The sequence below is a fragment of the Nicotiana attenuata genome, chromosome 2 (genome assembly GCF_001879085.1).
Source record: "Nicotiana attenuata strain UT chromosome 2, NIATTr2, whole genome shotgun sequence".
NCBI classification, from domain to species: domain Eukaryota; kingdom Viridiplantae; phylum Streptophyta; class Magnoliopsida; order Solanales; family Solanaceae; genus Nicotiana; species Nicotiana attenuata.
The window spans coordinates 11,506,711-11,526,575 of NC_031990.1; positions in this window are offsets into that span (position 1 = coordinate 11,506,711).

The following is a 19,865-nucleotide window of genomic DNA, read 5'->3' on the forward strand; positions in this document are numbered from 1 at the left end:
TTTGTTAGAAAAACTCATAAACAACTAGGTAATCAACTTGCATCAATTAGGTCTGATCATGGAACTAAATTTGAAAATGCTAAGTTTGCTGAATTTCTGCATGCTACATCATAAATAGTTGCATGACTAGACCTCTTGTTAAGAAGATTCCCTATGAGTCACTTAAAGGGAGAAAGCTAAATATATCCCATCTTAGGGCATTTATATGCAAGTGCTTTGTGCACAATAATGGCAAAGACTCCCTAGGTAAGTATGATCCCAGAAGTGATGAGGGAGTATTCTTGGGATATTCTTCACATAGTAAAGCTTATAAGATATACAGTAAAAGAACTATGTGTGTAGAAAAAAATGTATATGTTATTTAAAACTAACATTCTTTCTGAGAAGCAAGAACAAGATAATGAAGAGATTGGGCTGACGAGAAATTCAAATGGTGAAACCACAGTCCAGCCTGAAGATGCATCACAGGAAGGAACAGGTGATGGAACAAGTCCTTCCACCCAGGGCAACATGACAGGGGGAACTGACTAGAGAGGAACTGATCCTCAAACCTCGAGGGAACCTGTCCATGAACCTATTCCTCAGTAACAAAACCAGGAAGGAACATCCAAAGAAATCGACACTCCTATTGCAACATCCACGAAATTGGATATAGATGAACCTGGTTCATCTTTTGATCAGAAGTTGTATAGGGGAATGATTGGTTCTCTTTTATATCTTACTGCCAGTAGACCTGACATTGTTTTCAGTGTAGGGCTATGTGCTCATTTTCAGGCAAATCCAAAAGAGTCTCACTTGACTGCTGTCAAGAGGATATTGAGATATCTGAAAGGCACTACTGAATTGTGTCTTTGGTACCCTAAAGGTAGTAATTTCAACCTAGTAGGATATGCTGATGCTGATTATGCAGGTTTCCTTGTGGATAGGAAGAGCACCTCAGGTATGGCACACTTCCTGGGTTCATGTTTTGTGTCATGGGCTACTAAAAGGCAAAATTTAGTGGCCTTATCTACTGCTGAAGCTAAGTATGTTGCTGCTGCTTCATGATTGTGCTCAATTGTTGTGGATCAAGTAGCAGTTGATGGATTTTGGTATTGAAGTTGGTTGCATCCCTATTTTCTGTGATAACACTAGTGCTATTAGTATGACTAAGAATCCGGTTCATCTTAAGAGAACTAAGCACATAGATGTTAGACACCAATTTTTGAAGGACAACTATGAGAAAGGCTTGATCACTATGGAGTTTTGTGCTACTGACAAGCAAATTGCTAACATCTTCACAAAAGCCTTAAGTAGAGATCACTTTGAGAGGAACAGGTTGGAATTAAGGATGATTAAGATCACCTAAAAGGACCAGTTCAAGGTTAAACGAAAAGAAAAAAAAATTGAAACAAATAATTGGTTAGAAAGTCTGTAATTGTGTATAATTAGATTAAATCTTGCTCAGTCTCATACTTTCCATAGTATACTCTTGTGCCATGTGTTAAAATGACTCATTAATCTCTAATGATATTTTCTTTATTTTGGAAAATTTAGACTCAATCAAGAGAATTATCAGTGAAGAACCTGGTTCATCAAGATAACACGGTATGTTTTCTACACTCTGCATAATTTGAAATAAATATATTTGGATCATGAGCAGAGTCCTACCGAATACCAAACTCTTTTTGGACTTATCCGTTACAAGTGAACCAGTCCTATTCAAAAGAGTTCCAACCGAATGGAAGTATCTATATTATAGGGATACACTCCAACGTCTCTTAAAAATTGAATTTCAGTTTAATTAAACTTTGAAGAGTCTGAAAAGCTGTAGTTACCCCATCAATTATTCCCCTTTATATTGATCAGCTTTAGTGTATTCCTTACTTCATCTCTCTCAAGCCGTCAAAAACTCTCATTCTTCTTTCATCTTCCAAACACAATCTAATTCTCTTATTTTCCATACCCTAGCCTAGATATGTCAAACTCCTCTGAAAATCCTTCATCACCACCACAGGAAACCACTTCCACACTTTCTACCACTGCTTCAACCACACCAATCTCTAAGAAGAGTAAAGTAAAGATTGTAGCTGAAGGAGAGCAGATCAAGAAACTAAACAAGTAATTGAAAGCATGTAGGGAAGAAGAATCCTAGAAATCTGAAGATTCATTTAAGTCTGCTACTAAGGGGGAAGAGATTAGTTCTTCCAAAATTGAACAGGTATCTTCTGATTCTAAAATTACTCTTGAGACAATTTCTGAAGTTTCTGCAAATTTTGCATCTGGAGCAGACCTTCCAACAGGCCAACATTATTTATGGGTCAGATAAAGAAGAAGCACTTGCAGCAGTGAAAAACTTGTTTCTAGAGTACAGTAATATGGACTGTTGAGTTATTCTCGAGGAGGAGGGGGAGGAAGGCCCTTCCATACATGCTGTGAGCAGAGGGGCACATCTCAAGAGTTGGACCCTCAGGACAACCAAAGGACGACGAGCCTGGGGGTAGCACGGCTAAAATAAGCATTATTCACTGTTTTATTTACTAAATGATTTTCTTTTCGCATTTTTCAATTCCTGCAATAAGATCTTCGATGCTCAAAACAGTTATTCAATTTATCAAAAGCATGTTTGATTTTTCTTATGAATTAATATTTATTGCTATCGTTTTCCTCCTTACGGTGGTAAAAATAAAAAAGGGAAAAGAAAAAGAGAGCAGGGGTGCTAGGAGTACTGTGAGGGGAAAGGGTACAAGAGTGGTTGATTCTTCACCCACTCATGTTGGTCTAACAAAAAAAACTGGTGCAATGGTTGTTTGGGGAGAGGAATTTACTAAAATAGAAGAGAGTGTGAGCAAAACAGGGGGAAGTGGGTCTGGCGAAGCTGCTACGGGGTTGTTTCAACTTGGGAAAGATATAGATGAACCTGTTCCATCTGAACAGGAAACCCTCTTGGACCTACTGATAGGGTTATCAATGGCACCAAAACTCATGCCATTTCCTATGGTTTCATTCTCACAACTGTGCTTGCACATTTCAAGGTACAAGCAAGGATCATTTCGGGGTTAATATTCTGCTTGCTTGCGATTATGAAGCCAATGTTATTCTTAATAAACTTGGTTCATCTAAAAAGACACCTATCAATAGCAAAGCCAGAGTCTTGGTACAGGAGAGTGAGGCAAAAGATATTGAGATAGCAAGGGTGAAGACACGATTGGTTGAGGTAGAATCTGAGAGAGATGTTCTCAGAACTGAACTTGCAAGGGAAAAGGAGAAGAATGATGGAATTCTTCAAGACATGCTGAAACTTCTCCAAACAATTAACCCAGCCCCTACCTCTTCCAAGCCTTAAATCCTAACATAGTGTAGATCAACCAGTGACCCAATTCGGGACTTTGTTTCTTTTGCTCATGTTTTCAGTATTTTTATTTCTTCTTATGCTTTGTAGTAGAATCTTATCAATCATCAATGAAATTCACTGTCTTTTGCTCTAACTGTTTGTTTATATTTCTTTGATGGTTAAAATTCTTAGCTTGATCTATGATGATTAATTCATGATTGCATTTGAAGTACCCCCAGTGGCCATGAGTAAGTTTTAAAATCTGGTTATCTCACATTTTTTATGCAACTTTTCGATGATGCCAAAAGGGGGAAAAAATGTTGTGCTTTAAACAAGTGATGTTTACACTTTGAACAGTGATGTTTATAACCTAATGTACCTGGTCCTTGATGATAAGTGATATAAAGGAAAAATGTTTCTAACATTGTGTTGATGTTTGAGTTGAGTTCTGGCAGGGCCTAAGTGTATGAAAAGCATCGTGTTTGTCATCATCAAAAAGGGGGAATTTGTTGGCCCAAGTAAAGGTTAGTTTTGAAGACTCACAAAGGAACTCAGGCATGAACCAGGTCCATCCAGTGGTCCATCCCTCAAGTTCACAAAAACGGGCAGATTCAAGCATGTGGGATGCAGGTGAAGGAGATAAGCTTAACTTGGTGTATTTAATATCTCCTGATCGAAAAGGTTGCATAATTGATAAGGAGAAGGAGTCCTTAATTAAAGAGAACACTATTAAAGATAGGGATGGAGTTAGAAAATTAAATCAACTAGAACTCTTCCACCAAGGAAGAGTTGCAATAAAACTCTAGTTATTTCTTTATCTACTAACTCTATAAATTGCAGGATGTTCTCACATTAAAGGGTTGCACAAAAATGCAGAAGTTAAACGTGAATTGGGAGCAAAATAGCAAGGCTTTTTGCAAGCAGTTCGTGTGTGATTCAAGTGTGCAAACCTGAAGCTACATGAACCAGATTGAAGAACCAGCTCCATAAAGAGTTTTATGTGTCTTTCTTTATTTCTAGTTCAATTGTAGTAGGTGTTTCATATTGTACCTTTCAGCTTTATCTAGAGGCAATTGTAATAGGTATTTTGAGTATTCAAGTTAGAGTTAACTTGAAGTTGTCGCAGCAGTTAGAGGCTGGTAGCTACAACGGGATTAGAGTTAATCCTTAGGTTTACAAAGAGTTTTGTAAATGCTATTTTGGCTTAGTGATTTTAGTGGAAGTTTGGGAAAATCCTACTGAGTAGTAGGTCGTGGTTTTTTCACCTTTTGAGCCAGGTGTTTTCCACGTAAAAATCTCTGTGTTCTTTATTTTTGCATTTATTATTCCGCAAACAGCAGTAGTTAGTATACCTAGAAGAACCAGGTTCTTCTACAGAGAAAATTGGGTACCACACAAATCACTCCCCCCCCCCCCCCCTCTTGTGTGGTATTGACGTTTAGAACATCAACGGCCCCTACCAGTCTTCCCTCCACCTCTAGGTGGCGGGGCAGCCGAAGCTGAAATCATAGGCTGCTGACCCTGCTATGCAGCCTTGCCCCGAAGTCTGGGGTAGTATCTCCTCATATGACCAAGTTCTCCGCACTCGAAACAACCCCGCGGTGCGGCGACCTGCTACCCGGATGGCTGACCCTGAATAGCCGGTGGCCGATGTGAACTCTCCGGCATAGCACTGAAATACGAATCACAAAAACCCTGAGGATTTGGATACCCACCGGAGGAACCCTGAACCGCTGGTGGGCGATAAGAACTCTCTGGTATGGCACTGAAATAGGGGCACGCCGGAGCACCTCGACCAGGTGGTGGTGCTGAATATAGGGGTCTACTGGGCTGTCCCCTCCCAAAATGACCTCTACCCCTAGCTGGGGCACCTTTGAACTCTCCGGAGAATCTAGCCCTCTTATCCGGCTGCATCTACTACCTACTCATCGGACGGTAGCCCTCAATCCACCGAGCATTTTCTACCACTAACTGATAAGGAGTCTCTATCTCCACCTCTCGGGCCATGTTGGCCCTGATGCCAGAATGCAACCCTGCGACAAACCTCCGCACCCTCTCTGCATCAGTAGGAAGTATCATCAATGCATGCGGGATAACTCAGAAAACCTCGCCTCATAATCGGTCACGGACATTTGACCCTGCTCAAGCTGCTCGAACTGATACCGCAGCTCTTCCCTCTCAGAGGGTGGAATATACCTGTCTAGAAACAACTGCTTGAACAGACCCCAAGTGATAGGAGGAGAACCTGCAGGCCTGCCAAGAACGTAAGATTGCCACCACCTACGGGCCCTTCCCTCTAGCTGAATGTCACGAACCAAAATACACCAAGGGCCGTGATGACGCCGGACACCGCTGTCAGGCAAGCCAACCAAAATACTCAATTAAATTCTTTTTTTAATAATTATTGAAAACTACGATTTTCCTTGAATTTTACTTGTAAAAGGTGATCATTTCAAATTAAATATCTATGTTAAGAAATTAATACAAGATACCCCATGATCATCCCAAAACCTGGTCTCACAAGTGCATGAGCATTTGCTAGTGAACGAAATAAAATATAGTAACTGTCCGGAATACAAAGTGGACAAAAATGGAAATACAGTACAATACTCTAAAAGAGACACCGCTGGCTGCGGGTCATCTCGATAAATGTAGCTCACCTAACTCTCCGTATCAACCATGCCACTAAGCCACTAGCCACACATGAACCTGTGCAACAAAAATGCACAACAAGTGTAGTATGAGTACAAAAATATCGTGTACCCAGTAAGTATCCCGTCTTATCTCGATGAAGTAGAGACGAGGGGTCAACTTTGACACTTACTAGTGGTCCGATAATAACATACAAATAGTATAGTAAATCGTGGATTTTCATAAAGATAGGTGTAACTCAATAGCATGAACCAAGTAAGCAATTCTTTCATTAATAGGAGATTTCCAAATTCATTTTTCATCATTTATACATGTATCTCAAGTCAGGGAGAGCAAATACCAACATCTATAAATCCCAAGGCAAGCAATACAAGCATTCGTAAATCATGCCAAGGACGTACGGCCCGATCCAACAAAATTTAAATTGTGCACTGCCAGGGAGTCGAATGGCGCGAACCATAGATGCATCTATTACCCCGCTCGTGAATCATACATGCGACGCGGTCAAATATAAATAAACACAATAATCAGTCAATCAAGAATTCATCAGGGAAAAATTATCCAAGGAAAAGCCAATTCTCTTTTAACAATTCAAGAAAATGAAGTTTAATCTTTTTTAGAAATTCATTTACTAATTCGAAGTGATTTAACCAATTCAAACTGTCAATAAGATTACAAATATTCAAAGATATGATGCTTTTGGGTCCTAGACTACCTAGACTTAAATATAATAGTAGCTACGCACGGACTCTCGTCGCCTCGTGCGTACGTAGCCCCCACAAATAAGAACAGAAATCTAACTAATTCACCTATGGGGACAATTCCCTCTTACAGGGTTAGAAAGGAGACTCACCTCGCTCCGAGGTTCCATAACTGGCTTGCAAGCCCTTCCGACGACTTGAATCGATGCGCAATGCTCCAAAACTAGCCAAGAAATTAGAAATCCATAAATATAGGCTCTAATACTCACAACAATTCAATTTAGATAAATTCCTAACTCCGCTCGAAGAGTTGACGAAATCGCCCTCGGGCCCATGTGCTCGAATTCCAAAAAACTCAAAAATCTGACAACCCATTCCGATACGAGTTTTAACCATACCAATTTTAGCAAATTCCGATAACGAATCAACCTCCAAATCTAGAATTTTTGTTTTTGAAAAGTTTACAAATTTTCTCCAATTTCTTCCATTTGATTCACTAATACTTGATGAAATTAACCATGGAATCATTAAATATAATCACTTTTGGATATAGAACTCTTACCCCAGTCCATATGGTGAAAATCGCCTCAAAATCCCTTTAATCCGAGCTCCATAGTTCCAAAAATGTGAAAAAATCTCGGACTGCTCGATTTATACACTGTCCAGCATTTTCGCACCTGCGGTTACTGTTCACACTGGTGCGGTACTGTTCATGCACCTGCGGTTACTGTTCGTGCAGGTGCGGTACTGTTCACGCACCTGCGAAAAACACAGCAGCTGCCCAGAAATTTCAGCAGCTATTAATTTCACTAAAAATGTTCTAACTCCATCATACTAACTCGGAATCCGACGATTCTTGTTCCTATGAGTCACAAATAATAATACGAATCTATTCCTTCAATCAAAACTCAATTCGGAGCTCATTTACTCAAAGCGATACCAATTTTGCTCATTAAACAATTAACTCATGTCTTGCGTTAAAAACTCAATCGCGACTTGATGAAATTAGACCAAACTTTCTAGATAACTCCTATAATTCGTTATCAAAATACCGAAAGTCTCGAAGTCAAGTTTCGATATCTAGAACTAAAAATGGACCTTTGGATCATTACATGCTTATGCTCAAAACGCCAAACTCTTCCAAAAACTCCTCCAAAACTCATCCGAGCACCATAGGATCCAAACCAAGTATACTAACAAGTCCTATTACATGACACGAACTTAGTCGATGCCTCAAATTACATTGGACAACACTGAAACATGAATCTCACTCCAATTCAAGCTTAGTGAACTTTAGAATTTCAAACTTCTACATTCGATGTCGAAACCTATTAGATCACGTCCAATTGACCCCAAATTTTGCGTACAAGTTGAATTCGACGTTACGGACCTACTCCAACTTCCGAAATCGGGTTCCGACCCCGATATCAAAAATTCCACTTCCGGTCAAACTCCTTAAAAACCTTCAAATTTCTATCTTTAGTCAAATGACTCAAAAATGACCCCCGGACCTCCGAATTCACTTCCGATCGCGCTCCCAACAACAGAATCACCATATAGAGCTATTCCCAGACTCGTAATCCAAGAAAATATCGATAACACTGAAATGCAATTCAACCGAAACTTATGAAATTCTTCCTAAAATACTAACTTCACTATAGGCGCCAAAACGTCCCCGGGTCTTCCAAAACCCGATCCGGACATACGGCCAAGTCCGAAATCATCATTCGAACCTGTTGGAACCTTCAAATCCCGATTTCGAGGTCGTTTACTCAAAATTCCAATCTTAGTCAATTCTTTTAACTTAAAGCCTCTGAAATGAGAATTCGCTTTCCAAATCAACTCCGAACTTCCCGAAATTCAATTCCGACCATGCGTACAAGTCATAATACCTGAAGTGAAGCTGCTCATGGCCTCAAACTGCTGAACGACGCTCTAGAGCTCAAAACGATCGGTCGGGTCGTTAAATTCTCTCCCACTTAAACATACGTGCGTCCACGAACGTGCTAAGAACTGCGCAGGAGTTGCCCGAAATAACTGTTTAACACCTCGTGCACCTATTCATGCTACCACAACTCAGTTGAGCATATTAGCTCGATCAATTCTGAAGATATTCCCTTTTATTCAAGCAAATAAGCTTAGAGCCCAATTCTAACATCCGAAATTCTCTACCAGGCCTGCTTCCAATATATGAACATCGTATCAATCATTACACGAGGTACCAGAACATGACTGCATGCCTTTGCTAAATTCTCACCGTGCATCACATTATTCACAGGACCATAATAACATTCTCTAATCATAATAACCAACATTCCCCGAATTTGATGCTCACAACGCACCTCAAGATATATATAGGTCTTGTTCCAACTCTCGCAATACCGCCACGACAGAAGAGATGTGTAGAAATTCATAACTAACTGCCAAGTCAACAAATCATTGAGGCTACACTCCCGATAAGAACATTACTTCATTCTCAACCAAATAATGCCCTTTTCTCTTTAATATGCTTCATACAATCCGATTGCACTGATCCTAGATCCAATAACCTTATCTGACCCAGTACGAACTGCTCAGGCAACAAGCCACCCCATACATGACCAGAAGTCTCATATGATGCCACAATGTGCCAATAGGCTACCAACTCGAACGTGATACATAAGGAAATCGAACTCTGGAAGGGACTTCTCAACTCGCTGCTAATGTGGTCTTTCCTCAGAGAATGGAAAACAAGACACACAAAAATTATAATACAGAAAACTGTACTCAACATCATATTATTGCAGCGTGCAACCCGATCCAAACAACATACCCATGGCGGCATGCCACCGGATCCACACATAAAATTTACATAAGGAGATACACACCGAGCTAAATTTCTCATTACAACAAAATACCGAATATCGGTCCCAAGCACGCTAAGTGCATAATACCATTCTTGAGGGGGCATATAGCGCCATAAGATAACAAACTCTAGCACAACTGAGGTGCGATATATGTTCTGAGCTAAAGAGTCATCCTGCTCACATATCACCATCGCTACGCGGAACCTCAATACATAAGAAAATTATCGAGTCGTTCACAACTTAGACGGCACAATATAGCATTACATGAATTAGCCGACGACGAAATAACACCCCACGTATGAATACTCCTCCATATGGAGCGCTATGCTATAATGAACACATTTGGCCTGATATAAGGCCCATATTCGTACGTAAATCCATTCACAGACTTCAAGTCAATTCTTATTGCACCGAACTAAGTCCATAATCTTTCCTGGGTCCATAATAACCCTCTTTTTCCCATACCACAAAGGAACAACCATCATAACCAGAGTAATCCTCCGCAGCTCACAACCCAATAAATCAAGTGCCCTCCAGGCATAAATTCTCAAATTAACGATATCACCACAATCTTCATACTTGGTTTAATTCTTCAATCAATCAAGTAACTACATGCCACACTTATATAATCTTCCCATGGGGCACGCTCCCACGGCCTTCTGTAATAGATAACACGTTTGCACATCCATACCACCGGCCGCACTAACGGTGAAAAGCGATCAAGACTCCATAACCAGGATGCAAAGCCTCTTTCACGAATCACCGACCTCAGGCGACGCTGTAGACAATACCAACTTACTCCAAATATCCAAATCCCCTTCCTGCTCATCCGAGCTCATGACATCCTCGTCAAACACCAAACCGCAACCTCGATCCTCACCTTCAAATTTCATACTGTTCACTGCACCGAACAAGCCATGCAATAGAACATGATTTTTTTTTCATAACTCCGGAACCACTAATAGACTAATACTTCATCAAATAGAAACTTTTCACTTAACTCATTTCAGGACAACCATAACACACAAGTGAATTCTCATAACCGTAGAACATCCAAACCCTCAAGTAGTGTCCTAAAAAACCACACCCTTATGGGACCCGCCTACACATTACAGGCCATAATATTTGAATACTTCCAAACATTATCAATTACGGCGGCCGTCGAGCCTCGCACGCACCGCTATCACTATGCCAATTCAACCATGGCTAACCAATCAATCTTCTTCTAATTCATCCTTAACTTGCCTTAGAGATAATAATAGCTCCATTCCTTATATCACCAACCTGAATCTGCACTCACCTTGAGTGACCCCATCCCACGAGACCACCCTGTCTCCAAACCTATGAATCGTTTCATACACTCCTTGCACGCACCTTCGCATATTCAACTGATACACCCATTCTGATAATTTCTTTATAAATCCAAAGTAAACATTCTAAGCCTTTTATTATAAGCTACTACAAAAGCTTGATTCTTAACCATACTGCGGGCTTGAACCCTTAGGCACCGCATTTTTGACCTTTGAATTCACTAGGACCGTTATTGAGAGTCACCCACTCTGACATGGGTCCCAAATATAATCAACTGCAAGGCTCCGCTAGCACATGACCACCCTCTCAAAGAAGCACCCAGCCGAATCACCTTCATTGCAACTCACTTCTACGCGAAGCATAATTCCTGAGTCTTCCCATTGCCCTGACATGAATGGATGATGCTAATTATAGAACTCATTCTTCAATTCCTTTGCTCAAATTACTACTGATGTTCTCTTTCCTTAGTCGCGGTAACCCATCAATATGCCAATTTCTAGAAATCTCACAAATAGGCGACAAGACAATCCAACCGTATACGGTGGGACTCTCCCACTTAGCTTGAAGCCACTATTACACAACTTTGGAACCCACCAAGATTCTTTATCTCTTATTGACATGACCTTGCGCAATTAAACCGCCAAGATTCCTCGAAATCCTTCATTTAGCATTTCATGAACACTCCGAATCTCTAGCAACATTCACACATTAGACCTCTTACCGGATAATTAATAGAATCCTTCGTCGAAGCTTTGCCAACAAAGTGACCGCTGATCTGCTCATAGGAGACATCCCCCAAATTTGGAGACTATGCGCCGACATCTTCCAACGTCGCAGCACGGAGTAGAATTACTACGACATCAATAATCCATCCTGAGCCCGTGCTCATTCACCAGCTACACAGGTCCATTCACTCCTCGTGGACATTAACTAAATGTGCGACAATATCTTCCAATTCAAAGTTATTTTGTATCCTTCTTCATATCAAGCATCTCCTTTCCGTCATATCGAATCTCTCGCCCTTATGCTAGCCAATATTTCAAATTAAGCTTGTAGACCCAATCACCGTCCACTAAAAATTCCCAAATCACTCTAATTTTCCTCAAGGGTGTAGTTATCCTGCCACTGAATCCACGTGTTGCTCTGCCACTCTCCCACTTTGGCCGGACCCTCTTATTTAAGCAGCTATTCGACTTCCGATTCTTACACTTGGCCTTCTAGAAATTTAACCATAGCCTGACACTTCCCACACGCCTTTCCTCATCCTTTGCTGCTCGGCTGATGCCTTAGATCAAAGTCTAATTCGATAGCACTTGAACCAATAGACTGCTACTAACTTTTAATCCTTTCAGAAGATCATCTTTCTCGAGCCGTAAGCATTAGAAATACACATTAAATCATGAACCACCGAACCCCACGATCTCTAACAGCCGCTTCTCCAGTACCTGCCCCAAAGGCGAATTGTTGAAGGTCTTAACACCGGCGAACTTAGTATATTCAACAAGGACAACGACACCTCATCACAGGTGAAAATTCCACCACGCTCGCAAATACCAAGCCTCGTTACTCCATCAACCCAAATCTGAACATCTTTAGCCCAATTGCCTTTCCCCACCGGGAAAAAAATATAGAATCTCTAAATCATGCACTGAGTAAACCTCCCTTCAAGTCGTGCACTGCCTCGACACGTAGGCAAGCATCCTACCATCACATCAATACTGCGCGACAATCGTTCGTAAGCATCATGGAAACTTGTGCCTAGCCTCAGAGCTCTCAAAAGTACAGCTACTGAGCTGAAACAACAGAATATCCTTCCACAAGGCGACGATAATAGTCAAATCAACTACGCTAGGAGAAGCATCACGTACCACCTCTGTAATACCTTTAAAATTTCTCAATTCCTGATTTATAATAAGCGCTCTACGTCACATAAGATTGAATAGGAAGGAAATAAAGGCATAAGCCTCAAAGGAATCAAACCTCACGATGAGGAATCAAGAAGGGAAGTACTCCTAACGGCCTTGTAGCCTCCCGAAGATAAGTACAGACATCTCCGTATCGATCCGCGAGACTCTACTAGGCTTGCTCATGACTCGTGAGACCTAAGGGAACCTAGTGCTCTGATACCATGTTGTCACGATGCAAAATACACTAAGGGTCGTGATGGCGCCGGACACCGTTGTCAGGCAAGCCAACCAAAACACTCAATTAAATTCTCGCTTTAATAATTTTTGAAAACTGCGATTTTCCTTGAATTTTACTAGTAAAAGTTAATCATTTCAAATTAAATATAAATGTTAAGAAGTTAATACAAGATACCCCATAATCATCCCAGAACCCGATGTCTCTAGTACATGAGCATTTACAAGTGAATGAAATAAAATACAGTAACTGTCCGGAATACAAAGTAGACAGGAATGGAAATACAGTACAATACTCTGAAGGAGACTCTGCTGGCTGCGGGTCATCTTGATAAATGTAGCTCACCTAAGTCACCGTATCAACCATGCCACTACGCCACTAAGCCACTAGCCACACATGAACTTGTGCAACAAAAATAGACAACAAGTGTAGTATGAGTGCGAAAACAACGTGTACCCAGTAATTATCCCGTCTAATCTCGAAGAAGTAAAGACGAGGGGTCGACTTTGACACTTACTAGTGGCCCGATAATAACATACCAATAACATAGTAAATCGTGGATTTTCATAAAGATAGGTGTAACTCAATAGCATGAAACAACTAAGCAATTCTTTTATTAATAGGAGATTTCCAAATTTATTTTTCATCATTTATACATGTATCTCAAGTCAGGGAGAGCAAATACCAACATCTAGAAATCCCAAGGAAAGCAACAGAAGCATGCGCAAATCATGCCGAGGACGTACGACCGGATCCAACAATATTTAAACTGTGCACTGCCAGGGGATCGAATGGCGCGAACCATAGATGCATCTATTACTCCGCTCGTGAATCATACATGCGACGCGGTCAAATATAAATAAAAACAATAATCAGTCAATCAAGAATTCATCATGGAACAATTATCCAAGGAAAAGCCAATTCTCTGTTAACAATTCATGAAAATGAAGTTTAATCTTTTTTAGAAATTCATTTACTAATTCGATATGATTTAAGCAATTCAAACTGTCAGTAAGATTACTAATATTCCAAGTATAGCATGCTTTTGGGTCCTAGACTACCCAGACTTAAATATAATAGTAGCTATGCATGGACTCTCGTCACCTCGTGCATTACGTAGCTCCCACAAATAGGAGCACAAATCCAATTAATTCACCTATGGGGACAATTCCCTCTTATAAGGTTAGAAAGGAGACTCACCTCTCTACGAGGTTCCATAACCAGCATCCAAGCCCTTCCGACGACTTAAATCGATGCCCAACGCCCAAAAAGTAGCCAAGAAATTAGAAATCCATAAATATAGGCTCTAATACTCACAATAATTCAATTTAGATAAATTCCTAACTCTGCTCGAAGAGTTGACAAAATCGCCCTCGGGCCCACATGCCCGAATTCCAAAAAACTCACAAAATCCGATAACCCATTCCGATACGAGTTTAACCATACCAATTTTAGCAAATTTCGATAACGAATCAACCTCCAAATCTAGAATTTTCGTTTTTGAAAAGTTTACAAATTTTCTCTAATTTCTTCCATTTGATTCACTAATACTTGATAAAAATAACCACAGAATCATTAAATATAATCACTTTTGGATATAGAACACTTACCCCAATCCATATGGTGAAAATCGCCGAAAAAATCTCTTTAATCCGAGCTCCATAGCTCCAAAAATGAGTAAAAATCTCAGACTGCTCGATTTATACACTGTCGAGCATTTTCTCACCTGCGGTTACTGTTCACGCAGGTGCGGTACTGTTCATGCACCTGCGGTTTCTGTTCACGCACCTGCAGTTACTCTTCACGTAGGTGCGGTACGGTTCACGCACCTACGAAAAACACAGCAGCTGCCCAGAAATTTCAACAATTTCACTAAAAATACTCTAACTCTATCATAAGAACTCGGAATTCGACGATTCTTGTTCCTATGAGTCACAAATAATAATACGAATCTAGTCCTTCAATCAAAACTCAATTCAGAGCTCATTTACTCAAAGCGATACCAATTTCCCTCGTTAAACAATTAACTCATGTTTTGCGTTAAAAACTCAATCGCAACTTGATGAAATTAGACCAAAATTTTCAGATCACTCCTATAATTCGTTATCAAAATCCCGGAAGTATCGAAATCGAGTTTCAATCTCTAGAACTAAAAATGGACCTTCCAAAAACTCCTCCAAAACTCATCCGAGCACCATAGGATCCCAACCAAGTATACTAAGAGGTCCCATAACATGACACGAACTTAGTCGATGCCTCAAATTACATTGAACAACACCGGAACATGAATCGCACTCCAATTCAAGCTTAATGAACTTTAGAATTTCAAACTTCTACATTCGATGTCGAAACCTATTAGATCACGTCCGATTGACCTTAAATTTTGCATACAAGTCGCATTGGACGTTACGGACCTACTCCAACTTCCGTAATTTGATTCCGACCCCGATATAAAAAATTCCACTTCTAAATGTCTAACCTATAAGAAAATGCAAAACAGAAGTGAGGTAATAAACAGCGTCTAAATGTGCCGCTCGGTATACACAATATTAAGTTCTCAAACCAATACATAAATCCAAGACACGGAAACCCATGAATCAGAAGCTAAGAATTACTACATAGCTCTAACTTCAGAGTGTCTAACAAGAATGGAATATTGAAGGGTTAATACTAAACATCAGGAATAGAAAGAGACTACTCGGTCTGGGAACGCGGCAGATATACCTCGAAGTCGCTATTGCAGTCGCCTCGCCTTAGGAGTGGTAGGACTGAGTCGAAGTACCTGGATCTACACATGAAAAACATGCGCAGGAAGGGCATGAGTACACCGCAACGGTACTCAGTAAGTGCCAAGCCTAACCTCGGTTGGGTAGTGACGAGGAAAGTCAGGGCCCTACTGAGGTTAAATAAGATATAAGGTTTAACAGTGTGAAATAAACAGTGTAAATAAGTACAACAGTGAAGAAAAATAGCACAGGGTATGAAGGACAACAATAGCTATTACAGAGGAAAGTAAACACAGAAGGAGAATACAACTCAGCACCAAAATAACAACCGGGGATCTCCCAGGATACCGTCCTGTAGTCCCCAAATATAAATATCATATCCAGTGGACCTCCCAGGTGCAGTCCCATAGTCCAACTCGTAAATGCGCAGGGATCTACCGGAATACCACATCCGTAGTCCCAAATATAAATACTCACTACTGGGGAATCTACCGGGTGCAATCCCGTAGTTCCAACGTAAAAGTGCAGGGGGATCTCCCGGAATGCAATTCCGTAGTCCCAAAGTAAACATACAGGGGAGCTCCCGGGATACCGTCTCGTAGTCCAAAAATAAAGACACAACAGCAACAAGAACTCAATTCAATCAATTTGATACCAAGGTAAAGCAGATAATCCTAACCTAGCATGCTTCACGTAATACAAATAAGGCAGTTAAGGCAAATAGAGCAATTTAGTCAAGTAGACATGCTTCTCTAGGCTAACAGCAGGCTTAATTTCCAAATAGTGTAAGCAAGAAAAGGAAGAACACAATTCAAGGCTATTTTTAATGAAAAACTAGATTTTCCAACAATTAGCAAATTTGAAGAAGTGGGACAAGTTTTCTGCTAGGGCTGTTCCTGCAGTATTTATTCCCTAACTCAGAAAGGGTATAAACTATTTGATCTAACTAATCGAGTAGTTTTTGTCAGCAGGGATGTTATTTTCCAGGAAGATAGTTTTCCTTTTTGCAGCAGCCACAAACTCAACTATTCCATTCACAGATCAAGACCATAATACACCTGTTGCTGATCTTGATGTTCTATCTCCAACAACCATTTTTCCAAATGATGACCCTTCAGTTGATATAATGCCCATAGATCCACCACCTCCCAATATACAGGAGGACATGTCACTCAATAGCCCTATTGATGTTGTTTCTCCTACATCACATAATATGGATTCTCCTACACTATCTACTGATGATCCTGTTATGCACTCACCAGCAGCATTACCTCAACATGAAAACAATTTTGAACCTCGCAGGAGCTCCAGAACATCTAGACCTCCTATTTGGATGTAGGACTATATAGGTCACCAAAAAACTGCCTATCCCATTTCCAACTCTGTCAGTTATCTCCATTTGAAACCTCACTATTCAAAATGCCTAGCAACTTACTCTTCTGAAACAGAACCAAAAACTTTTGCTGAAGTTGCTAGGGACCCTAAGTGGTTTGAAGCCATGCAACAAGAAATCCAAGCTTTGGAAGATAATCAAACCTGGAGCTTAGTGCCATTACCATCTGGGAAGCAACCTATAGGGTGCAAGTGGGTGTTTAAAATTAAGTATCATGCTTCAGGAGAGATTGAGAGATACAAAGCTCTACTTGTGGCAAAGGGCTACACACAGAAGGAGGGCCTTGACTACACTGACACTTTCTCACCTGTTGCTAAAATGGTGACAGTCAGATCAGTTGTGGCAATAGCAGCTTCCTCTGGTTGGCCCCTCTATTAGATGGATGTTCATAATGCCTTATTGCAATGTGACTTAGTTGAAGAAGTTTATATGCTTGTCCCTCCTGGTTTTTCTAAGGGTATTGACAAGCAGGGGGAGTATCTTGTATGCAGGCTGCATAAGTCCTTATATGGGCTTAAGCAAGCATCTCGACAATGGAACATCAAGCTGTTTGAGGCACTACAAACCATGGGGTTCTCTCAAAGCCACTATGATCATTCTCTATTCACTAAGAAAACTAACACATCTCTTGTTCTAGTGCTCATTTATGTGGATGATTTGATAGTGACTGGGAACAACATTAAAGAAATTAGCAGGACAAGAGTCAAGCTGCAGCAGTGTTTGAAATTGGAGAATTGAAATTCTTCCTTGGGATTGAATTTGCTCGATCTGAAAAGGGGATATACATGATCCAGCGTAAATATGCATTGGAGCTAATCTCAGAACTTGGATTAGCTGGAACCAAACCTTCTAGCACACCATTAGAGGTAAACCAAAAATTGACCTCTGTAGATTTTGACAAGTTAACTTCTTCTTCTGATGCCAATATTCAAGACCCTCTCTTGAAGGATGCTGGTGAATATCAAAGACTAGTGGGAAGACTATTATACTTGACAATGACTAGGCCGAATATATCATTTGCTGTACAAACGTTAAGTCAGTACATGCATTCTCCCAAACAATCTCATTTAGATGCAGCAATGAGAGTTGTCAAATATGTTAAAGATGCACCAGGGCAGGGACTTTTGTTACCATCTTCAGGAGATGGGACACTAAAGGCATACTGTGATGCGGATTGGGGAGCATGCCTCCAAACTAGAAGATCAGTTACTGGCTACTGTGTATTCTTTGGCAATACCTTGATTTTTTGGAAATCAAAGAAGCAAGACACAGTGGCAAGAAGTTCAGTTGAAGCTGAGTTTAGAAGCATGGCTTCTACTGCAGCAGAAATTGTGTGGCTCATTGGTCTACTTGGTGAATTGGATGTGAAGTTACAACTGCCTGTGGCTTTATACTGTGATAGCAAGGCAGCAATCCAAATCGCAGCAAATCCTATCTTTCATGAACGTACAAAGCATATTGATATCGATTGCCATTTTATTAGAGAGAAGATAAAAGCTGGTATCATCAAGACAACACATGTGAATACTAAGGAGCAAATAGCAGACATATTGACTAAGGGTCTGGGAAGAACACAACACCAGCACTTACTTTGCAAGCTTGGAGTGAAGAACATTTTTCTACCCTCCAGCTTGAGGGGGAGTATTGAGCCAGGGTAGTACTTTGTATAGGAAGAAACTTTAGGGGTTAAAGTGTACAAGTTAGAAGTTAGTACCTAACTTAACTAAATAGAGTTAGTTAATATCTGTATATAGTTAGTGAGCAGAGGTTAGTTTTGGAATTAATTGTCTTTCTTCTCCGCTCGTGAATAACAATGGAGGTTCTGCAAATATTCTTCTCTCTCAATTACTCATGCATGGCTATCTTCTTTGAAATCTGATATAAACTTGTAACATTATAAAGAAAAATTATGATACAGGATAGAATTATTATATAAAAAGGTCGGGTAAAGGATAAAGTAAAATTATCTAATAATAATGAAGTGTGGGATAAGAGAAAAAGATAAGGTAACGATGCGACCAAATCTATTACATAAAACGTGGCACTTTTCGTCACTGCGTAACGACAAATTTAACAATACATAAATATTGTATTTAAAATAACAATGTGATAGAATACAATAGGTAACAACCATCCAGACAAGCTTAGGGACATTGAGACAATGAGAAACGGAGAGGAGCTAGATTTGAAGAAAAAACATTATCGAGGCCCCATTATATATATTGTTGATAATATGTACAATATCAGTTTTGGCTCTATCTTTACATATTAATATTATCTGTACTAATAAAAAAAATTAGAAGAAGTTTATGAATTATACAGATGGTTCAAATAACACAGGATTACATACTGCATCAAAATAATTCTCATTAATTACTTTAATGAGATCAACAACTAAACTACATTTACAAATTTTTATGCCAAGATAGAAAAGCCAACTACCATATGGTCAGTGTCCTACTTAGTTCTTCTACATTAAAGAGAAATTACACTTGCATATTGTTTAACCAGAAAACTGAATATTTGGTTAAAGCTAGAATTTAATAGAGAAATCGGGTTAATGATAATCAAGAAATAAGAGATTTTATGAACAACAATAAAGCAATGAATAAGAGTATATTTCAGTATAATCGGAATGATATTTCGTGTCCTACAAATGTTGTGACTTTCTCCTTTTATAGTCAATTCTAAGAGAAAGTGTAATATCTTTGTCTTAATGAGGCAATTACGAGCATTAAATGACATTAAAAGAAACGTTATTCAATCATTCTTATTAAATAC